Source organism: Lepisosteus platostomus, chromosome 9 (assembly GCF_059453375.1).
Source record: "Lepisosteus platostomus isolate fLepPlt1 chromosome 9, fLepPlt1.hap1, whole genome shotgun sequence".
Lineage (NCBI taxonomy): Eukaryota > Metazoa > Chordata > Actinopteri > Semionotiformes > Lepisosteidae > Lepisosteus > Lepisosteus platostomus.
Window position 1 is genome coordinate 22,853,401 of NC_142619.1, and position 26,856 is coordinate 22,880,256.

Here is a 26,856-nt window from a genome sequence, read left to right on the forward strand (position 1 = left end):
ATAAAATAGTTTTGAAATGGGAATATTGTTTGCATACAGTGCCTTACAAAAGTATTAGGACCCTTGCAGAGTTTTTAAATATTGTTCCTGTAAAGCTTGCAGTGAGGACACTTCGAAGTAGCAATTACCAAAAACAAAAAGAAAAAAGTAAAAAGATAATTAAAATCAAAGACAAATGGAAAACTTCTGAATACATACTGCATTCAAATCCTTCGCTTTTCTAAAAATAAATTAACTTAGGGGCACACAATTACTTTAAAGAACCATGCTATTAAATGATTGGCCTCTGTTTGCATGCAATAGTAATTCACATGATTTCTAAATGAAGACAGCTACAGTAGCTCTGTAAGGTCCCTCAGTCAGATAGTGAATTTCAAGCAAAGATTTAACCATGAAGACCAAGAAGCCTTTAAAGTAACATGAGTATGAATTTGTATAAAAGAACAAGAGAAATATATAAAATATTTAAAAGGCTCTTAATAATCTCTTTGCCTATGGTGAAGTTGATCATTAAGAAGTGGAGAACACTGCCTAAGCCACGCTCTTCCTCCAAACAGCAGCCTGATCTATAATGCCACCATTAGGCCAATGGTGATTTGGAAAGATTTACAGAAATCAATGGCTGAGATGGGAGAAAATGGTGGGTTGTTTGGAACCCAGGTTGTATGTAATCCCCTGCTTTGGGATTACAATAAAGCATTTAAGTCATACTGCAAATGTGTGGCAAAATGTTTTGTGCTGCATAATATATCATTTAGACAACAACATCAATGTTACTAATGTCATTACCGTCAAGTTTGGTGGTTTCATATTGCAGTTCTCCTTGTCAACAGGGACTAGGAAGCTTGTCAGAACTGACTGCAACATAGAGTACCCAGAGCAAAGTTCTGGAAAATCATAAGGAAAACCTGCTTCAGACCTAAAAATGGAACAAAAATCCAACTTTCAGCAGGTCAATGACCCAAACCACAAGGCCAAAAAAGTGGCTTAAGAATAAAAAAGTAAATGTCCTTGAGGAGCCCGGTCAAATCCCTAACTTGAAAACTGTGTTCAAGGATTGATGATCCTTAAACAACTTGAGAGTGCTTGAACAAATCTGTCAAGAACAACTGGAAAAAAATTGCTTCGGCCCAGTATGCAAAGGTGGTAGTGTCTTGCTCAAAAAGACTGCTAATTGTGCTTCCACCAGTTATTGGGTTCTCAAATCTAAAAACTTCAGAAATCAACATATTTCTTTTTTTGTTTGTTTTTTTATGACATTTATTGTATCACTGTTACTGTATCTCACCCTTAGAATTTGTCACCTTGAGCATTAAAGTTGCAAATAAAAGTTCAGGTAAAATAATATGTATTTTATGCATCAATTTATTTATAGGGTATTTAAATCCAGGCTATATTTAACATCCTTCCTATACTTGAATGGTACAAGCCTATTGATGCTGAATAACATTATTATTTAAAGGATCCTTTATTATTATTTAAATACTTTTGGATTTATTTTCAAAACCACAAAAAAGGGTATCAAGTAACTGTGTTTTATATTTTTCAGGTGAGGACACACATCTAATGGAATGCTTTTCTCCCTAACCAGTCCAGTCTATGTTTTTCACTTTCTTTCTTCAACACTGCTGAAGCAGTGGCTGGTTAGTTAAATGTAAGATAAATTGTTCTTTGAGATAGGTCAGACCAATATTACCTTTATAAAATATTAATGATGAAAGCTTTGGGGACTGGGTGGATCTCTGGCTATAGGGTATTTGCAACAACAAGGCTTCTAGAAGTCTCTAACCTATTTTCTTTTACGGGGTTGCTAAAAAACAATTTACTGGGAAATTTGCTATATAATGCACCTGAACTCCAATGTAAAGGTAATGGAATTTTCCTATTTTTTCTACCTTCATAACTTCATAACAAGTTGTTATGGCTTTCTCACTATAGTTAAATATATTAGTCTAAATGTTTTATTCTGTAAAACAAATGTTGAACAAATGGTTCCTAGAAGTTCTGGTATGTTTCTAACAATTGTTACTTTGGTAGTTGTTGATGCTGTGAACTGTAAAGAGTCCTGAGTAATAATTGTGCAAACTAGATGCATATTTTTAACATCTGTAAAATAAATGCCTTTGTAAAAATAAATCTATCCTAACAAAAAGTGGAGTGCATGTTACAATAGGGATTCGGTCAGAGGTACATGTTTATTTACAGTATTCATTTATGATCTGTTTATATTCCTAAAATGCATATACAGTAGGTCTGTACTATGAAGAATCTTATTTTTAGTAGTTGTAATGGACTTCATAGTGAGGTATATAAGTTATATACTGTAAATAGGTATCCTTCACTACTACTGTATATGCCCTTATACAGTATGTAGCAGTTTCACCTATCTTATACATTTCAATGCAAATTGATTTATCTTTATTCTGAAATCTTTAAAATGTGTAATGTAACTAAAAGCACAAAAAGGTTGTTAAGCAGAATAGTAATACCGTAAATAATCTGATTTTTACAATATTTTGTAAAATTGTATTTACAATATTTAAATACAATACAAAAATATTTATAATATTTTGTAATGATCCATTATCTTGTAGATTTTTAAGAAGCTAAAATATAGCAATTTTAGGATTGTCAATAAGCTTTCCACAATTTCACGGTGTGGGTTTTAATAATATATTATTATTTCTTTAAATCAACACGACTATGCAAAGATCATAGTATTACAGTTCATAGGGGTGGTTGGTGGGCCTCCATTTTTATATTAAGTGACACATGCTATATACTTACTTTCTTTGCATGTTAAAAATGGATTTAAAACCATGGACTTTTTTTAAAGGAGAAAAGCAACACTATTTTAACATTTTGGGGTTCTAAAGAATTGGCATCGATGAATTCATTTCAAACCACAATGAAAGTACAAAGTACACGGTAACATGTAAAATTTCCAATTTACATCACAAAATAGACTAAATCACCAGGTATACTCAGTGTCATATTGCCAGCATTGTCTATAATTCAGAACAAGGCAGCAAAACATCTGGTGATGTGAAGCAGTCTTATTACATTGTATACAAAGAGGCTTGTGAATATATCTCTTTCTGATAGAAATATTGCTCTTAGTCCTAAAACCATATCTAATACACATCTCAACTTAGGTCTTAAAAATAATTTTGATAAAAAGGATCATTTAAATTGAGAAGATATTTTTATTTCTATTTTTTTATCCAGCACTGCTCACTGCATTATCACCCACTCACTGCATTCTCTTTACATTGGTTGCTTTGTGTAGGCAAAAATGGTAGGAATGACATCTGGTTTGAGCACAAGTTTTGGTTCAGTCTGAAATGAAAATATATTTAATATTGCAAACTATCAGGCTTCAAATAATATTTGAAAACATATATATATTTCTGTTACAATAAATCTCATGATCTAGACCAAGCAAGAATAGCTACTGTATTAATGTATATACAATGTTATGAAACCGACACATACTTTAACTAGACTGCAGATTGGAATGTATGCAATTGAATTAAATTCATCAACGACTTAGAGACAGTTTTGCCGACAAATACTACTTGTTAACTCTGCAAGCAGATCGTGTTGGAACATTTTTGTGGTAAAATATCTGTGCACAATCTGTACTTATTTGCTCATACTGTACATCACATTAACTTAGTCTTTACAGTGACTTGATTCCAGCTCATTACAGTTAGCAGGAAGGAATGATTTTATGTCACAATTTGCACAAACCCCCGCTCTTGCCTATGGCAAGATTAGAGGTTTGTGAAAACATGGCGACTTACAGTACTTTCACAAAGTTCATGATTTTGTGCTTAATTCAGAATTCTTCAAATTTTGCAATGGCGTCAATTAATTAATTTTCTTACTGAAATGTAATAACCAGACTGAGAAATTTGGACTGCAGTCCCCCTTTAAATCTCTCTTTTTTATGAAGACACACTTTTTTGTACCACATACAGTAGTACACTTTATACATATTAATTATTTGCACTTTCTAGCTCTCAAGCTATTCACTTTATATTAATGGGACCAAGAAGTGATCTCAACATGTTTTATTACTTTTAATAAAAGTTTAGTTATATTTTAATGTCTGAATCCTGAAGATTTTTTATACTTCCGACAGGAGCTTGGAAGCTTTAATTGACATCCAACAATGGAACTAAAGTGTAATTGGTGCCACAGTAGAATATGTGTGGTCTTGTTCTGATTTACCTATAAATAGAATGATGATCCTGTAAGTAAGGAGCCATAGTTTAAATATATTTAATGACTTTTTATTGCTGTGCTGTACTCTTTTTCCTGTGCTTTAACTCCTGTTGCACAGGAGTATTTAAAAAAAATCTATTAATTAAAATAATTTCTAGTGTGTTGTAATGAGTGGACAGTTGTAGGTGTTTTGTTAATTTACTGCAATAATTTATTAATTGTAACAGTAGATCACAAGGTGATTTGTTTTTGGCTATTAGAGGATCAATCGTCAGAACAATCAGCAATGCACACACATTGATTTAAATACATGGACAATACATTTATAAATACACAAAACTGCATATAAAAATATATCAGTCTGCCTGGATACAGATGCCAGATCTTACTGTGAGGGTTACCAAGATATTGTAGAATATCACAAGATATACAGTACAAACAAGGAATATGCTTTAGTATACCATTCAGCTATACTATATTGTTAATCAGTCTCATTAATACAGATTCTACATTTGATACTCATAACTAAATGCATTACTGACATGAATTAAATTGATATCAACCTGTGTTGAGATAACAACTGAATTCTCAAGATGCAATGTAGAATATTGGGTTACTTATCCAGATATGGATGTGAATTTCCTACCGACACAAAGGAACAGCTGGCAGGCTCTGTCGCAGCGTCCAATCCGTCCTTCCCTGGCTCCTGGCCAACCACTCCTGGTGCAGCTGGAGGTGCAGGGAAAGAAAGAGAGTGTCCGTCTGTCAGCTGCGCTGGACAAGGGTTTACTCTTCATGGACCAGCTAGTTAGCCTTGAGCTGAACTAGGAATTCTCTGTGCACAAAGGGGTGACTGCGTCGGTCAAATGCGAGTCACTCTTTAGAGGGAAGAAACTTGGTTTGCTTTCAGCGTAGTGGCTACTTCTGGATAAGAGTATCCAGTTGTCAGAGGACAAATTCTTGGGCAGATATGTCTATACGTAAGGGCTTCCTCTGGCCTAACGCTTGGAACAGGTGTGAGTCCCAGCACTCAGACAACACTGGCAGTCACGTGATTGTCCAAGTTGAGCATGGGAAAAGACAGAGGAGCAAGGCTGCTGATTGGTCGAGTTTGGTGGGGATTCAGGACTCAGGACTCAGATGCTCTGGAGGTTCCTGATTGGTTGGTTATTTCTAGGGATGAATAACAATGAACTCTGAACCTAGGACTGCAATCCAGATGTTCCTAAGAATCTCAGAGACAGATAGGTGGCAGGAATGGCCATCGATCATGATAGTTGGGCCACATCTCCATTCTGGGATGGTTCTTTATCAGTAAGAAAATGAGAATGTCCTCTGTGTGTCCTGCACCATAGAGATGAGAAAGCGGGACCTCTGGAAGAGGCACAGCAAAACTTAATTCTGTCTTAAGCATTGCCACTACACCGTCATGTTCAATATGTGAAGATATTATTACACAACTTCAGAAAATAAGTGCATATGTAAGATACTGGTGCAGAGAAACATGCAGTACAGTACAATTTATTAACAGATACTGTCTTTGGTTTATTAGAGCATATACAATACAAGACAATTTAATAGCTGTAGTAGTATTAATAGTGTACGATTATGACCAAAGCTAATCTCATTTAGTAAATGTAATTTAAAAATTGTTATGTTTTAGGCTATTAATATGTATGGGGCCAGTAAAAACAATCTCCAATGTTCTCTAGCAAACGTGAAATACCACACTAATCTAGGCCGAAGTGTGCATGGGAAGTAACTGGATTATTTTTAAAGACAATTAATAATTTGCTATGTGTATTGTTTTCGTTATATTGTTGCTACCTTTTATATAAAATGCTGGAAAACAAAACTCTTAAGAATATTAATAAGAGTTAGATTGTGTAATGCAGAAGTGATGATTAATGTGTTCCTTTGAATGGTGGGTAAAACATCTGAGTAGGAGAGGGCTGATTGGATTCTTCCAACACCTGGAAGAAGGTGTTGGGCAGGTATTTTACAAGGAGTTCCAGGACGTTTAATTAAAAAGTGGTTTAAAATATCCATTTATACAGCTTTTAAAATCACAAAATGTTTGAGTTAGGCAGGAACATGTCATTGTATGTTATTTTTTATTTATTTTTTTAAAATAAAAAAATCAGTTTGCCTGTCGTGTTGATAGGCTGTTCTCCGATTACTGTAATTGTAAAAAATATAAAACCATTCCCCCCTCCCTTGTTTAACTTAAAGATTTCCATTAAGAAATGCTTTAACACAAAACCATCATGTGCCCTTCTTTCAGTTGGGTATGCATGATTAGCAACACAGGGTCATTATTATGATTTCTCTATTATTATCCCTCAACTTGTTCACTTGTGTTTATTTTGGAAACATTTTGACATGTTCCTTTTAACTACATTGCTGTCGATATTGTAGCAATAGACAAAATGAAACTCTTGGAGTTTGCAATGTAGGGCGCTCTGAATGAGTTAAACTTTGTTGCAGGACAAATAAATGTATTTCCCAAATAAATTATTCGTTATTAATAAATCACTTAGCTTTGAACGTGTTGTGATATTTAGAAATATAAAAATTGTCAATATAGTGTCCATAATATTTGCTATTTTAGCTTTCAAAGAAATGTTTATTTGTTAAAAGAAAACTCATGGTAACAGCTGGGTTAAAACCCCTGACCACTAGCATGCAAGGCACACACCTAAGCCATTACACCACACACGTAATCACAGGGGAATGAGTTAAACTGATGCAGACATTTCCAAAGAAAGTGTACTACCATGATAATTTGAGCTATATGAATATAATTACATCATTATTAATTTCTTTAGATACGCAATTCAATATCATATTCCCTATTTAGCGGATTCTAAAAAGTATTAGTTTTTTTACTGCGATAACAAGCGCAAGTATTCATAGAGAAGGTTAAAATATTATAACTTTTTATAAAGTATATAAACTTAATATAGTCAGAAGGAGCATGTAAAAACAATGCAGTCTGCAGACAGTTACAAAGAAAGTGGACCACGGTAATACTTTGAGTTTACAGCCTGTCCAAGGTCATTCATTATTAATACTATTAGTAATATCTTCTGTAAAGGCTTTGATGCATAAAATATTTATACATAATTAAAATATTAATGATGAAGGTGGAAGGTTGTGTACTTTTCCCAACTAAGCAATCCTGTTTTTATAAAACATACAGAATTTTTAATGTTTAATGATTAACATGCTGTGGTACACAGTTTAAAATTATTAAAAATCTAAAGAGTACACAACTTAAATTCTTAATTGGAAAAAGATTTTTCCTCTGCAGTGACCGGGATTCGAAACCGGGCGTTTTCTGACAACAGCTCAAATGCTGTATATGAGACGTTAAGCTTTATTAGCTCCACCTGGCGGTGTTACAAGGTGATTCCGGATACTATTCTAATAACATGTGGTATGATGCGTTGTGATGCGTCACGCTTCCTGCGTTTTGACGCAGCATACTTTGCGCATTTTGAATGGCTGGATCTGTACATTATTGAGCTCATAATCACATAGAGTAAGGAGTGGGATTTACATTGGAATTACTGTACAGTATTTTGTAGATTGAGAGATTACATAAATAACAAACAATACAAATAGAAAATAATTAATGGTAAAAAGCTGTATTTTGTATCTGTTTTTCTTATTTTTACCCAGTGCACCATATTTTTCCTTGAAGGGTATAATGCATTGTTATTTTAAAAAATCATATCTGAAATCCATTTAAAAATAATAGCTGGCACTAAAGTGATTAAATTATTAATTAAATCCTGATTTGAATTTGATAAATTAAAATAGTTTTAAAGGGATTATTGCTTTGTCTTCTTAATATAAAGACTTTAAAGATTATAAATTAAAATTACTAAAATTACCATGGAAGGCTCATTTTCCTACTACACTTGATGATTTTAACTCTAGAACTGGAAAGTAAATATTGTTTTAAATTCATGTACTATAATGACTGTGTTGTGTATAAAGGCTAGCATTGGTGTTTAGAATGGTGAGGTGCAAGGACTTATTTTACAACTGCATGCTCTACAGTGATTTAAATTTACAGTATGTACTGTATGCTTTTATTACACAAAATTTTAATTTGTTATATATATATATTATAGTGATTTTGATCACAGACCTACATTTTCTCTCACTGTCAGTAAATTAAAAGCCACAAACAATAAAACGATAAATTACAAAAAACACTGTTCATTTTACAATATGTCATTCAAGGAAACACAAAGATCAGGACCTGAATAAATGCCTCTAACTTAGGAATGTATTGATTTCTTTTCTGTTTGCAAGATCCTCTGTGAAAGTCAATTTCTGAGCTTTGATATATTTACCATTAATTTTTTTTTTATTATGATTTTGGAAGCCTTTTGGCACACACCTTACAGAATGAGCATTTTCAAACAGGGTGAAAACATTCATTTTGGGCACAAGGTATTCTGGATTACAGACCTATCACCACAAAATGGCCTATCTTTAAAATCAGCACATTTAATTTTCCAGCCTGTCGAGATTGATTTTTCCCTTTTTATATATATATTTTTTGTACTGTCAGGTCATAGAGTTTGTTCAGTGCTTTCATTTTGTGCTACATACTTGTATGAAGGATAATTTGCATACAATTCTTGTTTTAGTATTGAGTTTTGACTGCCATTCCTATGTCAAATAGGATTATTCCCCGTGGACAAATACTGTAAGAATGTGAAAATAATACTATACAGTACTTATAATGTATTCTACCAATGCCAAACAGACATGTCTTGCCTGCCTGGCTTTATACTGGATTTATGGGGGATTAATTTACATCTTATTTTACAGTTCTGTTAGTATTTATTTTTAGTAATATATTTTGGGGATCTTCATTGCCATTATTTTTGTTAGCTTTTTCTTAGCATATTTTTTGTTTTTGCTTTTTTATTAGTTAGTTTTTTGTGGTCTAAAAGAAAAAATATATCCTGTTTATTCTGTTTAATTGTCAGTCCAAAGACATCAGCCTACCTAATACTATATTATATCTCCTTTCATTGTTGTACTAGCTATGAGGAGAAAAGAAAAAAACAAAAAAACAGCATAGAGTTGTATCTTTAGTGTAGGATTAATGTATAACATTGAAGTTGTCAGTTGAGGTTGTACATGTTATATAATTGAACAAGTAATAGGTTTATGTGGAGCTGAAAAGACAAGAAAGATAACACAATGTTCCAGCTGTGGAGTCTTCTTCGGGTGTGAAAAAGACAAAAGAACAAAAGCTGGGAGACTGTTGGAGGTGGGAGCAGGGGAGAGGCAGAGAGGCCAGGTGGTGTGAAGTGGAGGGAGGTAAAGAGATGTGTGAAGTTGAAACCTGCAAGAGAATAGAGAAGATTGCATGAAAACAAGCCTGTCATTTAGAGAAGAGGGAAGGTGTGAACCAAGTTTCAGGATAATTTTTGTTTCTGATGTCTTTCTGCTATGGGAGTTAAGAAACCCTTCTTTGACAACACAGACAGAGAGATCAGTGTGATCATGGCCATCTGAGGTGAAATGAAAAACTATAGGCTTGGAGAAATCTTTAATCTTCACAGCCCTGACATGTTCTCTGAAGCGGTCTCCTAGTCTCCTTCCAGGTTTCCCCAACATAGATAGCTGGGCGTTTCGTACAAGAGATACAGTATATGAGGTTTCTGTAGGTACAAGAGGTCACCTGGGTGATCCAGAATTGGTCTGAGGGGCCTTGAATGAGTGTGGTGTTAGATGTGTACTTGCAGGTGATGCAGCGAGCTCTGTTGCAAGGGAAAGTACCTACAGTAGTGTGGGTGATTGTTGAGGGCAGTCAAGGGAGCTGTGAACAAGAAGGTTACACAGATTAGGTGGTCGGCGATATGAGATGATGGGGCGGTCAGAAAAGAGGGTCCCAATGGAGGGATCATCCTGTAGGATGGAAAAGTTGTTGTTAATGGTCCTAGGAATAGAAAGTTTGTTGGGGTGGAAGGGAAGCACCAAAGGAATGTGGTTGTTAGGCCAGGGGTTCCTGATCGAATTGATGGTCTGGGGGCTGTTTTTGGCTCGGATGAGGACCCTGTCAATAACATGGGTGGGACATCCTCTGTTGATGAAAAAGGAGTGCATTGTGAGTGCTTGGTTCTGGAAATCCATGTCATCACTGCAGAGTCGTCGTAGATGAAGGAACTGTGAAAAAGGGAGAGAGTTTTTAGTGTTTTGGGGGTGAAATGAGCTGTACAGGAGATAGCTGTGTGAATCCGTGGGTTTGTAAAAGACTGAAGTAGAGAGTCTGGGATGGTTAATGGATAGGTTTATGTCAAGAAACGGATTCCCATCACTAGGCAATCATGTTATATAATTGCCTAGTGATGGGAATCCATTGTCTATAAGGTGACAATAATGTGCCAACACAAAAACCCAGTTCTTACAATACATGAACAGAACAGATAGTGATGACATGCCAGACAAGGTTAGAATGTACTGTAGCCATTAGATGTGTTTCAGAACATTGTTTGCTGGTACTCATTGAAGAACGTAATGGATATAACCCCATGAACTTTGTCATAGGGATCCTTTTTCTAAACCATTAGAAAAACCATATAAGCCTATTTTCACGGGGGGGCGGCTTAAAAACATTATAACCTTGGTTAAAGTTGTAGCATCCTATTCATTTTTAATTGTTTTTTTAAAGTGAGGTATGTGCTGAAGTTGAAGTATGTATTCTTTCAAGACAGTATGCAATTACAGTATGTAAAGCTTACTAAAGACTTGCTGCTCTGCACATTCCAGTACTTCTGTGGTTGAGCCAATGGTTTAGTGTACACTGGGTCATTATGAGACACTTGACAACAAAGTGATAAACTCACTTGCTTAACCTGAATTATTAAGACAAATGAAAGCTGTCTAAATGTAATGGGAAGTAATTTGAAGAAAAGGAACTATTATACAATGTCCCAGTGGAAGTATCACATCAAGTCATCTGTTTCAAAAGGACAAGAGAAAAAACACTGTTTTTACTTGTTATTGTCTGTGTTTTCTTATGTTCAAATTTAAGCCTTAGATCACTAAATCTGTTCCAATTTCTTTTTTATTGTTGACATTTTCTACAAATGTTTCACAACCCTTCTGGGTGTATTGACAGGAGAATTTACTTGCAATGTACAGTACATACTGTATTTATCCCTCTTTAATGCATCCTGCATATGTTCTTAAGCTTTCCTAGATAGGAAAAGCACAAAAGAATGCAAATGAGATTATTTTTATTTTATAAGCTGATTTTAATGCTGCACTAAACAAAGTTTCTGGTATTTAATTGCTTAATGTTTTTAATTTTCTTAAAATGGAAGAAGAAAAGACACCCCAGCCCACCCCCCATTCAGGGACTTATCATTCTGTTCTATGCTACTATGTTGTTATCAATAGAAACTGCTCGTATTTTTTTTTTTCATTTTGGTTGAGAAAAAAATCTATTGAAGTAGCTGAAGGTCTGACACAAAGCAACTGCTGAAATCACGAGATTCTTCTGGCTTAATTGATTATTTGTGCAGAGCTGTGTATCTGTGAAGTTCAGAATTCCCTGGGGAAATAATGTAAAATAGGTAAGAAGATTAAATGTGGGAAAATTGCTTTCAGTTGGCTGCATTATTAATCTTTTTCTCTTTCAAAACGGGTTTTTCATCAAGGTTTCTCATTAAAGGGTGCTCCCTATAGCTTCATGATCATTACAGAAAGCTTCACTAATAGAGATTTTATAAAGTGATAGAGAAGACAAGGAAAAGTGTTCATTAAGGTCTTTTTTGGTGTTCTTCAGAAAGAAAACACTTTTTTTTTCTCCCAAGAGAGTTCATTATTATTTACGCATAATATTTTTGTTCCTTTAAAGCTGAAACAAAATGAATTTAGAAAAATAACAGAGTAATTTTCCATTATAGTTTGACTGTATTTTTTATGTTTATATTTCAATTGAATATAACATTCAGTTTACCACAGTAGTCCAGTCCATTCTTTCAATTATTTCAAAGTAATGAAAGTAAAAGCCTTAATTTCACTGATTGCAGATTGTGTGAGGTTGATAAAATTAATTGATTTATCTTTTTAAATGTTAGATACATCTCATATATTTTACTGAATAGTTTTTCTATTATTGAATTATTTGTGTGATTCTTTCTGTTATTGATGATGCTCAAGTTGAAATATTTTTGAATCAGTGCATCTTCAATAAATTAATAAACTTACCAAATGTTATTGATCTTAAACTGTATTGATCTTAAACCTTTATTAATGACTCAACAGTGTTACAATACCCGCTTCCTGACAACAGAGGATCTCTCGTTTTGTCTGCAGGGGAAAGCATAGGATTAGTCAACCTATCAGATCACTTACTCTCCACCACACCTCCATCCCCCAGTATACTTAAGCACAGTTTTACCTAGCCACCTCGCTCAGTATTGTTTTTTTGTTTATTGCATGCAAGGAACAATATATTGTTCAGAGAATTGTTGTAAAGCTCCAGTTTATATAACAAACTTCTGCCGTTTCTGACGCAAATTGTTACCATGGTAATGGGGGGAGGTCACCTGTGTTCGGACATTCCTAAGACCTTGAACATTTTGAATGGCCGATCTTATCTTCCCATAGTTAGGGAGTCTCCATCTCGCACTTGGAATCTCTTATCAGTTAACTCCCGTCCCTGCCATAACTCAAAAGAGCTTAAGCATGGAATGTTTTGTACCAAAAGAAGTCTTTGTGCAGCAAGAAATCAGCTAACCCTTTTTTCACATCTCATATCCTTCTTCAAACATAAGACGGGTTGCACATGAGAGAAGGTCACTTGACTCATTGCGCTCATCTATTTTCTAGTAGCTTATTGATCTTAAGGTCTTGTCTAGCTACTACTTTAAGGGTCCCAGTGTACAGTATCTACTTCAACAGCATAGCTGGACAATTTGTCTCAGGTGCCCATAGCACTTTCAGTAAAGAATACCTCCAGTTTTCAGTCCTAAATGCACTCCCTTTTGGTGCCTAATTGTATCTTTGGGTCTTTGTTTCATTGCTGGTTGTCAAGTAATTCTTTAGACTCACTTTGTCAATACCTTTCATGATTTTAAGTGCATGTATCCATTCCCTTTAGTCTTCAGTCTTCTTTGCTCAAAGCTAAAGCTTTGAGGTTTATCATTGTAAATTCTTATCATCTTATTACAATAATATGATTATAAATACTGTGTTATAGTTAACATTTTACTAAAAATTATAATTAAAGTTTCTATTTATCAGGAAAAGTCATGTACTGTATTGTATTTATCATCTGACATTTTTAAATGTGGATTTAATTAATTTATCAGTAAAATAACAGCAAACACGATTTATAATGTAAAATCATGCTGTCATTTCTTTTTATGTTTATGATATGATATTTGATATACTATATTACATAGATTAGCAAGAACTTTCTATTTTTCTTTAGGACTGCACTAGAAATATTTGTAGATAAGAAGAGATTAAAAGAACAAATTTCAATATATCATTTGTAAGCAAAGGACTGGCTTTTGGGCGATTGTTTGCAATTTATGCTGTTGTCTCTAGAGGAATTATGTAAGGGGATTTAGGTGTAATCTCTGGATCGAATATAGCTATTTATCTGGTGAACCATTGTTCAAGGACACCTGAAGAAATGATTGACTGAAAAAATCCATTGTTTCAGAAGATAATGAAAATGGGACGTTTCCAAGATTTATAATAAGTTGTGTTCTTTTGAATGTTGAGTTTTATGTGATGAGGCTCAACATGAATTTTATCTGAGAAATCAAATACAATACAATTATAAAAATAAAGGATACTGTATTCATACTTTAAATAGAAATGGATGATAATGTATGACAAGGTTTGAAAATATCATATTATTACAAACATGACTTTGTTAAACAGATTTAAGACATGTATGGTTTTTATAAAAAATAGTATTCAGGGACTGGAAGATGAATGTCAGGGAATTTAAAATCTGAACAAAATAAATAATTATAATAATATTACACAGAGAAACAAAATCATTTTACACTTAAATCTACAGTATAACATCTGTAATAATTAAATCAATCTTAAGCACAGACTGATGACACGACACCAGGATATTGCAAAACCACTTTAAATTAAATACCCCACAGATATTTAGCTCATTTTGAAGCCCTATTCCCTCATTCACTGTTCAAATTATGTTTTCAAAATAATGTGTACAGTGCACAGTAAGTTCAGACTTCACAGCAATGTTCCTTCAGAACCTATTTTTTTTCAATAAATGGAACATAGCTGTGTATTAATTTAGCATTCAGAAAATGACATGTTGCTTAAGGTGTCTTACCTAAAAACCTTCCAACTCATTTGTGAAAGGTAAAGTACAGTAGTTTTCTCCTGGTATTGATTCTAGTTTAGCCAATTGTGATGGATTGAAGGTGAAAGAGGTATTTGCACCTCTTCTGTGTCTTTTCAGCAAGCTTTACTATGAAACTTTGAAAATGTTGTTTTTTTTGTACTATAGTATGTGGTTTCTATTGTACAAATGAATACTGTATCACCATGGCTAGGGTATACAAATGTGATATAATACCTTCTTTCATGCAGTATATATTGCATACTTCCAATCTGAGCCTTAATTGCTTTATTTCTCCTAAACATAAATGTGTTTCCTCACTGGGGGACCATCAACCTTTGATTCTGTGCTTGAAGGCTTGACTGCTGCCTGGCCTCAGCTCTTAATGGAACTCTCCAGACAGAGAGAGTGGAGGACCCCGGGGCCAGACCTTTCACATTGAGTTTAAGGCCTGTTTTGAAATTTGCCAGCAAAAACTGCACAAAATTGAACTCAAGAACAGTTTCCACATGATTGTTTGATTTTGCTTTATTTATATTAAATATTTTCCAAGATGATTTTATTTTTGACATGTTGAATTTGTATACTTGTTAGTGAAATTACTCTAATAGACATCACCTAAATGTTAGTGTTTCTGTGCATACAGAATATATAAATTGGTAACAAGGCAATACAATAGAACACTTTACACTGGGTACAATAGAAAATATTGTATGTATAGCAATAGTGGGCAATGTTCTGTTGGGGGTGCAGTGCTCTAGATTAAATAATAAATGAATGTCTTATACACAGAAGATTTTGAAGTCCCATTAGCACATTTCACAATACCAGGGGTGTTTCTATTAACAGTTTGCCTTTAGTTTGTTGGCACAAGTCCACCAGTTCAGAGTTGCTCTATTCCAGTGGTGTTCTGTTTTAGTTTTTTTTTTTTACATAGGGTGGTGCTTCCAAAAAAATAATGTAAAAGTTACATTTTACAGTTTACATTTGCATTCTTAATTCTTTGCATCCTTTGGTATACAGTACATCAAGAAAAGACATACAAATATTTAACACCACATGCTTTGAAAAACATAAATGATTAAAAGAATTACTACGTTATACAGTACAGCCCTTTAGTTCATAGACTATTTAATACCAAGGTGATTATGGCACCTCGGGAACCTTGCCAATGAAGTAATTATTTGTCCACCTCTCCAGAAAATTACAATACTCGTCTTGAATTTGCAACATTTCTTCCATTTTATAAGACTTTGAACTTCAACTACAGTACATTTACATTTACGATCCCATCATTTCCAGCTCCTGATGCACTTGGAGGTGTTTCAACTTTGTGGTTACGACTTCCTTTTTTATTTCAATTTATTTTTTTACTCAACTGCACAAGGTACAGCTCCATTTGTGTTATTGAATGCTGAGGCACCTTGCAGACATAAACAAGAAACACAAACTGAACTTAGTATAGGGAGTTGTATGTCAGCCACCACCCTCAAGTACTTAAGTACAAGTAAGTATGCTGTAAATAAGGCAGACGAGTAACATAACTACAGGAGTTTACATTTCTCTCTGAGATATGCAAGGTGATTAATCACTTTTTTTATTTCCAGTTTAAGTTTCAAGAGCTCTTTGTTTACCAAGAGTCATTTGAATGGACAAATTCAAGGATGCCAGAGCCTACTACCACCTTGTGGAAGAGAAATCACTACTCTAATCCAAAGATTATTGTTTATTTATAGTTTATAATATCAGTATGAGTACCAAACAAAATTGAGTACATATATTATGTGTCTTCCTTTTCTCTGCATTAAATAAAACAGTCTTTTTTATTACCTACGGTAGATTCATACTCGCTTTAAGCAGAAGTGGAGAATGATGTGAAATTGTATTCAAATCTTGCATCTCTAGATACATACAGTATGGACATACTATAGTTTTTAAAAAATAGTGGAAGATTACTTGCAGTTTAGAAAGAAAAAGTACCAAATATTATACTGTGACAAAACAGATTTTTTGAAAGCAGTCTTATTAGTCAATTTAAGATTTTCATGAGAAAATAATCTTAGATTTGTGCCAAAGAACATAAATGTGCACATTTTCATACTGTATATAAAGGGCTGGACTATACTGTTCAGAGGACAATTTTCACTTCTACTTTATAAGTTAGATAAAGCCATATGTTGTCCTTTAAACAATATATATATAGAATATATATATATATTCTCTGTAAGTTTTTCATGTATATTGAATCTCTGTCAATAAAGCTAAGAAAGTTTATTTGCTAATAGACGTTGACACACAGTACTTGATTATGTTATGTAATGTGGTTTGGCAAACTATCATTTACCCCAAATTTTCTCAGAAAAAATGTACAGCAGTTATAGAAAAACAAAACTACGAAAAAGTTTGCTGTAACAAAAGACAGAAGAAACCAAAGTAAAAACCAAATCAGGGAATATGAACACTTCTGTTATATTGTTGTATTTTATTTCCTATATTTAATGTATGAATATAATGGATCCTTCTCACATTGTGGCTCTTCTTCTTTTTTGCTGTAGTTCAAGCTCGATTATGAACATTTTTTTTTTGTTTTTGATTGAGTCTTGTCTCTTTGCATTACTAATTATGAGGTGGGCAGGTTTTGATAAATGTGCTCTGAACAGTTTCAACGAGGGATTTGGGGGATTTTATCAGAGCATGTGGAGAATTATTAAAATGATCTGCTGAGCGTTAATATTTATTATAATGAAATAAGTGTTGTATTCAAATATTCAACAGAATGCACAATGGCATGAACCGGATAATTTAAAAATTATTCAAATGCATAATTGTGTATTCTGCTTCCTCTGGACTGGGAGATTAATTTGTGTTTTTTTTACAAATGTGTGCAATGTCTTTTACAGAGTTCAGTGAAAGTGTTCATTCAACCTGTATGCAGTTAGATTTCCATTTCACAAAGAGTTACACCCAAAATTAAATTTATTGAAAAATTCCTTATGTGTTTAGTCATAGTAAGAATTAGTTCTTGCTTGGATGAAGGCAACTCCCTGGCTATTGGACTAGGAGGATGGGTCCCCCATTCTGAGTGAAGATCTAGCCAATGGGTAGCTGCAAAGTTAGAGATGGGGTGAAGGAGAAATGCAAAGACAAATGCAAAGAAGCAAAGGCTTATGTACAGTATTTATACAGTTAAATATTGAAACAGTTTTTTTAAATTGAATAAATGACATCAGAATGACTACAAGTTAGAGTAGCTGAAAAGAGATTGAACATCTCTCCCAAACTTTTATTGTAAACTGCATTCAGTTTTCAACTGTATTCTCCTTCCCAAAAACAGATAGATATGTTTGAACAAATATGTTTAAGCTTATTTTCGTTTCACTGTGCTAAATGTACAGTAGTGGAGCTGTCCAAAATGACTTCTAGTTCCATACTGTAAAGATAGTTAGAAGCTATAGATACAGTAGCTGTTTCTCCCCTTACTAGGGCTCATCAGCATTACATACTGTAGCTCACTAGATGAGTGAAACAGATGTATTGAACTATTTTACAAGGAAAAGCTTTGCGATCTCTGCTTATGTTTTAATAGCATAAAACCACTAAGAATAATGGGAGTGAATTTTAACTAGCTCTTGGCATTTTCATAACACTGAGGATGGTAAACCAGCTGCCCATGACTATTTACTTACCCTTTTGTATATGCAGAAGACAGAAGCAGAAGTCTCTTTCGAGACTCTTTAGGGTCTGTCCCCAGCATTGTAATACATCAAGAGTTGATTATAATATATAATTCTCATAATAGATGACCACCAGTTTTTAGTAGGTAAAGTTTTATCTTTATTTTCACAGTTTAGAGCACATTATTTTGTCCCTTTGTATCTAAGTGTGAAAGCTTCCCTGAAGATATGAAAAGTACTCAAGGCAAATAAGCAACGGAACTATTAGTACATTTAATATATATAAATTGATGTAGGTCTCCTGATAACAGAGTACGAATAACTGAGAAAAGCAAAAGATAGAGAACACAGCTGTGTACTGCATTTGCAAGCCCCACTTTCAATTTGAATGAAGAATAAACAGCATTGCAGTACATTTTGCATTTTGCAAGTGAAAACACATATTCTTCTAAACAAAATAAAACAAAATTAAAGATGGTACCCTGAAAAGGGTAAGACTAATATAATTGAGAAAGACAAAGACTTGGACATACTGTATGAGGGATTTAAGACATAACTTGGATCTATCGTACTTTTTACCTATTTTTCATTTTTTAAGTTAGTGCTCTTTGCTAAGGATTTTCAAATAGATTCAGAAAACTGAATTAATGAACAAACTATATGGCGCTATAAACCAGTATTCTTCTTCATAATTGTTATAACAACAGAAACCATTGCATATACTGTGGATTGAAACTGCTTTTCTACATTTGCACAGTAGATGATATGTGTTGACAGCATTTAGCCTATATGATGGATAACCAGGTATTATTTGTGTCCACTAGTCATATGGGTCATTACCTACAGTATGTCCTTACGTCCTAGTAGCACAACAGGAGAAACGTCCATGTTGTTAAAGAGAAAAGGTACTTACTATTCTTTCTATGGAGTAATATAAATGAAATTGTTGCCATTTTCCCTTGCAATTTTCTTACACAAATCATGTATTAAGGGTCCTAGAATGGTGTGACATATGAGAATCTAGTACAATATACAGTACAGTACATTGACTCATCTAGTGAAACAAAAGAATTTGCCCTCCTCTAGAAGCCATGCAAAATAAAATTATGCAATGTAATAACAGTCACAGTTAGATCAATAAAAATAATATGTCCTTAAAGTTTATGGATACGCTTTAGACCTTGTATTATATACTGTGTATGTTTTTTTTTTATTTCTAACCACAAATTCTTTACAATTAAAGGTATTCAAAAAGAAACAAGACACTTTAATCATTTAACCATTTTTTTGCACTTAGAACTAAATTAAGTTGTGGTTAGAGATCTCAGAAATTTGCAGACAATGTTCGTTTTCCAGTTCAAACTGCTAGAGTCATCAAATAAGAAACTGCAATGTTCTTCAGTGATGGTGAATGCAGTTTTTACTGCTGAGTCAGACATAGTAAAAGGTTTTGAAATGTCAGGTCAGAATAAATTTTTAAACTTCATGTCATTCCAGCATGCTAACTGTAAGGTGAATAGTGATTTTAATTGGCTTAATATCATCTCTGTATTGTCAACATTGGACAAATCACCATTATTAGTCTTAGTGTGTTGATTGAAATGTGAGGCAGCATGTTGGCACAGTGTTAGAGCTGCTTCCTTACAACTCCTTGGACGTATGTATCAGTCTGTGTGAAGTTTGCAGTTCTCCCTGTGTTAACATGGCCTTCCTCTGGGTTCTGTAATTTTCTCCCATCTTCCAAAGACTTGTTGGGAAGGCTTAACAGGTGATTCTGGCTGCTTCTATCTTCCATGTCCCTCTGACGAAATTTCATCCTATACAGCAGGAGAGAAGCTGCACTACCTTAGCCCTGCCTAGTGTCTATTACTTCTGGTCAAGTCTGTATTTCTACGACCCTTATTGGGATATTCAACTTACTGATAATGCATTCATGGATGTTTGTGTGCAAATGTAGTCATGTACAGTACAATAAGCATGATTATAGTACAACTACAACACTAACAATCCTGAAATTTCAACAAAGTTTAAATAGTATTTAATGTTAGTGACTGTGCATGATTCACAAGTGAACCTGAAAGAACAAGATTTTGTTTTCAGTTTAAAATGTTAATATATCAATTAAGAAACCACAAAAACAATCTAGAGAATAACTGAACCTAATAATGAAGACCAATTATAGCTATTTTGTACAGTAATTGTTGCAATCACACTAAATCTTAATAACCTTAGGTTGATTCTGTATCTCATATGACAAAAAGAAAATTAAAGTAGAGATGGTTGTTTTTCATAAATGATTGAGCTGTTTGTAAGTGCTACTAGCCAAAAAATATAATCCAAAGATATGTTAATTCATCAGAAGTATAGTTTATTTATGAGACATTAAGCTGGAGTCTATACTGTGGTCAATAAAGATCTCATTGCAATTGCTGTTACATTGTTAACCCCAGTTTCCTGGCTAAATTCCAGTCTGAACAATCTGGCCTTCCTCAAGTGCCCCCTTATTTTATTTGGAGCAGAAATGTATTAGTTCTCTACCTAATCTTCTGTGTAGTGGGGTTTCTGGGACACAGTACTGTAACTGCTGCACGTTTGTTGATGGGAAAAGTGGGTCTCCCTCCTATATGTAAAGAAATTTGGAATGAAAGATCATATACAGTATACTGTAAAAGTTCATTCTAAATACTAATGGTAATAATTATTCAGATTCTGCAGTCATACGCATTGCGTGAATTCTTGTAAGACTATTCTTAACACAGTACTCATGATTGTGGATGTCATATTCCATTTCTGAGCCTTTACATTACTGCACACCCACTCCCTGACCTACATAAAGTTTCTGTTCCACAAGTCTTTATGTACTGTAACCTGAATTTTTACCTACAGTAAATTGGAAGGACCCTTCTCTACACAAAGCAGAGAATTGTCGCCCATTATATTTTTTTACCCAAAAACAAGAATAATTAAAAATCATACAGTATGTACACTTAATATACTCAAATACACAAAGTTATACAGTAAAAGATAAAAGAAAATTTGGAGAATTGATGAAAAACAGATTCCACAATTATATGAAAACAAAGGAAGGGTGTAAAATGTTGCCCAAGTGGATGCTGTTGGTGATTGTATTATTCTTCCTCTCCACAATTCATCTGAAGAAAGAAATAACTGCAATACTTACTCTTTACGTTTATGCCAGCAACCATATCATCCTGCAACTCACAACTGGTAACCCACTGAAGCCAAGCAGGTGTGAGCCTGGTTAATACCTGGATGGGAGACCTCCTGGGAAATACTAAGGTTGCTGCTGGAAGAGGTGTTGGTGGGGCCAGCAGGGGGCACTCACCCTGTGGTCTGTGTGGGTCCAAATGCCCCAGTATAGCGAAGGAGACACTATACTGTAAAATGGTGACATCCTTCAAATGAGACTTAAAACTGAGGTTCTGACTCTCTGTGGTCATTAAAAATCCCAAGGTGTTTCTTGAAAAGAGTACGGGTGTTACCCTGGCATCCTGGCCAAAATTCCCATTAGCCTTTACCAATCATGGCCTCCTAATAATCCCCGTCTATGAATTGGCTTCATCACTCTGTTCTCCTCCCTACTGATAGCTAATGTGTGATTCTAACATATACAGGATCTATGGCAGTGATTATTCATGTTGATTATTAAAAAATATCTGTCCACCACTAAAGAATCAGAATTTTGAAAATAATTTGAATTTTTGAAAATAATCAGAATTTTTACTACCTTTAAGGCTTCAGCTATTAATGTTCCATAAAATTTGTGACTGGAATGCATTGGAACCTTGCAATGTAAAAAATACAAAAGAAACAAGGCAAAAATATAAACTTTTATTTGGCCTGCGTAATAAGAACATAAAAAAGGTTACAAACAAGCAGAGGCCATTCTACTAAACATCTGGCTCATTTAGTAGCTGGTAGTTTTGTCAACATTCATTATCCATTTATTTATGAAATATCTCCTGAAAAGTATCATGGTGCAGAAAAAGTGTGTATAACCTAAACCTTGGCCTAATTGCCAAATTGACAGATATGTTTATTGATTGCATAATATAGCCCTAAAGATCAGTAAAGGTCCCACTTAGGGCAAGGGAAAAATCTATATGAAATTTCTTTCTTCAATATTGAGTCATCACAGCAAATTATTCATGTTTATTTATGAATATCTATTGAGAAGGGTGAAAGCTAATCCATACAACTTTATTTCTTTTTTATTTCTTGCATTCAGTTTTTTATTCTGCTTCAGTTATGTTTAATTCAATAGAACCATTGGTCTCAATCATGTGTCTGTTGATTTTTGTTCTACTTCTCCAGTGCTAATAGGGGCCTGTAACGGATCTGTTTTTTTCAGGTTAGACATTTTTCACTCAGTCTTTTCCAATTTCAGATTTCAAAAAAGTCCCTAGTTATACAGCCTTATTTCCAACAACATCAGCACACAGAACATTTCAAAGTCTCTCCTCAAATTACTAATTAAGAAGGTACTCCCTTTTTTTGGAGTAAACTGTTCTTAAGAGCTGATCTTTGATGATGAACAGACTTGAGGGAATGAAAGTACCTCACACTCCCACTGCGGTTCAGTGCTTTTTACCTTCTGCTTGAGTCCAATTGGTTAAATTTCAACTTGCAGATTCGAATGAAGGTTGTCTTGAAACCTTAATTAGCACAAGATTTATACCAATTCTAAATCTTATTCAGCTTTGTAGGAGCTGAAAGCACATTCACAAAAATATATCAAATAGATAATTGCAACAAATTAGCTTGTGATTAAGAACTTGGCAAAACCAGCAAACACATGAATACTCCAGGACTAGGACTGAGAATCGCTGTGCTAGTTCTTGTGTACAGTATGTAAAAAAAAGGTTAAAAATACAGCATGAAAAAAATTGCTTGGTTACTGTGTCTAAACATTTGTCAGCATTCTAAGTATTCAAAGTTTGTTTGTTTTTTAAATGATGCAGTAGCTAGCATTACTGCCTTGCAGCACTGGAGCCCTGGGTTTAGTTCCTGGAGTTCCTGTGTGGAGTTTGACTGTTCTCCCTATGTTTGTATGGGTTTTCTCATGGGTGCTCCAGTTTCCTCCCACAATCCAAAGACATACTGTTAAGTTAATTGATTCTGGTAAAATTGACCCTGGCCTGAGTATGTGTGTGTGTTTGTGTCTGTGCCTGTGCCTGCCATTGGATCCCATTCAGGCTTTTTCCTGTCTTGTGCCTGTTGCTTGCTGGGATAGGTTCCAGCTCCCCCGCAACCCTGTGTCTGATAAAGAGGTTAGAAAATGTATGTATGAATGACTATTTTCATAGGATATTCAAAACTACTCATATATCAAGATTTATGAAATGGTGATAATTTGGTCGAAGAGTGCATAGCCAATGAAGATCATTTTGTTAACAAAACTTGTAAAATTACAGCGGCACACTGCATGGTAACAGGACTGACATCAATTCAAAGCATTGAATTGAATTGACATCAATTCAAAGCAGATCAAGACAGCAGTGGGGATATGGAGTAGAACCATACAGGCAATAATACAAGCAGATACAGATGCAGCCATTCAAAGTGCGTGGTACAGACACGTACCGGAGGTAATTGGCTACGGCGTCGCGCATTGTGACGCACGACAACGCGTGGTACCGCGGTACGTGATTGGTTGATCGACAGGGGCACTTGTGATCCGTTGGTCTGTCGTAGAAAGATTTACAGTAAACGTCTTTACTGTGCCCATTGTAGTATTGAATATTTATATGGAATTTTACCACTGAATGGAAATCTTAGTAGCTAAGCATAAAAAGAATAGGAGCATACTGTAACGCGTGTGAAGGCCATAAACGATATTAATTTTGGAACTTAAACATACAGTATATGGCTGGTCTTGGTACTTTAAAGAAAAAATACACACCAGTATTCCATTTCTCCCTAAACATTTTAAGCATCGAAGTCTTTAACTAACGAGATACCGGAGTCAACAAGCATACTTTTAGAATTTGATTAAAAGGGAATATAATATGGAATCGCGTATCTAAAGAATTTAATAATGCTATAATTATATTCATGTACCGCAACACAAGAATAGTACACGCTGTACATTGTCTGTTGATAATGTTTTGTAGTGCTTTTTCAGCACTCTGCATGAGACCTTGCTGGTGGCGCTGTGGGTTAGGTTCCAGACTTACACATCACACGGTCTGTGATCGAATCCCACTGGAGCCATAACTTTTTTTTTAACAAACATTTCTTTGAAAAAATGAAACGTTTCCCTTGGTCAGAGATTAAATAAAACCTCACTCGCACCAAACAAATTTATATTTCTAAATATCACAACATGATCGAATTTAAGTCATTTTAATAACAATGAATAGTCACCTATGCGTTACAATATAAACATTTATATTGATTTGAATCGCGTTTTGATTTAAATCGTAAACGCGTGTTTAAATATATGTGTTTTTTGATTCACAATCAGACAAATGCAACATAAATAGATATCTTTGTCTTCTTAGTATCTTAATAAACTTTCAGCATGACTTTCTCCCCGTTTAGATTTATTTTTCTTGGGATCTTGGGATCAAACGTGGAAAGATTAGATTGTAATCCTTTTTATTTTTTAAATACATTTTATAAAAGTGTAATCTATGCTAAAAAGTTGTACACCACCTGCTATAAAGATACATATTGTAATACTTTCAGGTTTGGATAGGACAGACACGAGAACTCAGACTTGCGGAGTTAAAGCAAGTTAAAGCCTTGATTTTATATATCACCTTTAAAAGTGGAATCTCAAAGCAAAGTAAATACCCAACACTGATTGTACCCATCTGTCATGCTAATAAAGCACCTTCAATTGAATTGAATTGAGGGAGAGAGGGGGGGAGGGCGAGCGAGAGAGCCAGGACAGACAGGCAAATAAGATACACTCCACAGACATTCACAACAGCGACATATCATAAAACGTTTGCACATATAGTTAAGTGATTACTTGGTTTTCAAAGTGCAATGAAATACAATGTTGTTGTTGCTGTTATTGTTGTTTTTATCCTGTAAAGCGTTTTGAGAAGCCACCTTTAAAGGTGATATATAAAAGCGCTGATTCTTATGGAATGTGTTCCACCGGGGATTCAACATTTTTTTTTAATCGTGTATCTAAGGAAATAGCAGTATAACTTTGTTCATGCACAAACAGTGGCAATTTGGGTGTCTCCTCTTGCCAGAAAGCTCTAAATTGCATTTTGAGTGCGGTTTTTTACTTTTTCTAAATTGCAACCCATAAATAAAGCTGATACAGTTTAGACTTATTTTAAACTGTATTACAGCAGCACAATGGACAATGCAACGTAAATTGCAAAAATGCACTTGGAATCTGTCCAAACCCTACTTTGTCAGGCATTTTCTTTTACTGCAACGGACATAAAAACTCCCTTGCTTTTAACAGAGCATTTCATAATTTCTAACTACGAAAATTATTTAAACTGCGACACTTATCATTCATTCCATTCCATTCCATTATCAGTCTTCCATTTCTCCCTAAACGTTTTAAGCATGAAGTCTGTGTCTTCTAGGATATAATGCCAGCGAACTCTTGTTTTTATGTCCACTATAACAGACAATCTCCTTTGCTTTTAACCGAGCGTCTAACCCCTCTGATTGGAGAAAAAAGACGTGCTGATTTGCTTTACATACTGTACCAGGAAGATGATTTATTTATATTCGAAACGTGTATTTTAAAAGTTTAAGAAGTAAAAACCTTACAGCGCACACAGATTTCTAAACTAATCAGGATCGTTATCTTTGTCTTATCCATAATAATGTTCACAGCTCTGTCCAGCAAATTAATAATAAACTTTGTTTTATATAGCGTTTTAAACGAATAAGTAATTAGATTGCTCATAAACCTAATCACTTTTTCTACATAAACACAGTGTGATTGCTCTCTGAAAATGCTTTTTCTTTTTATTTAGGCTCAGATTTCAACTATAGATCATATTATTATAAACTTTCTTGGAAAAATGTCTTTTATGTAAACCATGTTTGCTATTAATTCATTTAGGCCTAGAATATGTTCATTGTCTTCCAATCGAGTCGAGTTGACATTAGAAGCTTGCCACGCCCGGACTGTTACACCAACGCATTAGCATGTTAAAGCGATTTTATTGAGGAGCCTAGCTTTCTTAACTAGTAAGTACTGTACTTCCTTGGCTTTGGAGGGGGGAGGTGTCTTTTGCTGGAAATCTCGCCCCCTTTTACTTTGAAAATACCTGTGAAACCAGTTTAATTCGTCACAGCCAGCACTCCCGCAGAGAGGGGGGTTGTACTCGTTAATGTCTTATCCGGAACACATCATTATATCTCATTTTGTATTTCTAAAAAAAAATCGTTTGCCCAGCTTAACACTATTGCTGTTATTGTTTTTATCCTGTAAAGCACTTTGAGGAGCACAGCTTTCTCACCACTTAGATTACTTTTTGATACCATCCTTACACAAAGCAGAAACTTCTTGTATTTTCTGATGACATACAAGTGGAAAGATTACAGATTTTAATCGTCTTTTTTCTGAAC

General features: G+C 34.3%; 1 protein-coding gene and 1 long non-coding RNA gene across 5 annotated transcripts in view; one reads left to right on the top strand and one right to left on the bottom strand.

Moving 5' to 3' along the window:
- The window catches only part of mgat4c (mgat4 family member C), a 298,157-nt gene that overhangs the window by 256,336 nt on the left and 14,965 nt on the right, over positions 1 to 26,856 (top strand). Inside the window, exon 5 of one of the 4 annotated variants that reach the window (XM_088647200.1) lies at positions 1,550 to 1,654. The exons of the other annotated variants lie outside the window; for them this stretch is intronic. The gene's annotated coding sequence lies outside the window, so the exon portion shown is untranslated. The remainder of the gene's footprint in view (positions 1 to 1,549; positions 1,655 to 26,856) is intronic. 4 annotated transcript variants of the gene reach the window in all.
- LOC148654645 (uncharacterized) overlaps positions 1 to 26,856 on the bottom strand; it is a 100,495-nt gene that overhangs the window by 44,238 nt on the left and 29,401 nt on the right. The window lies entirely within an intron of this gene.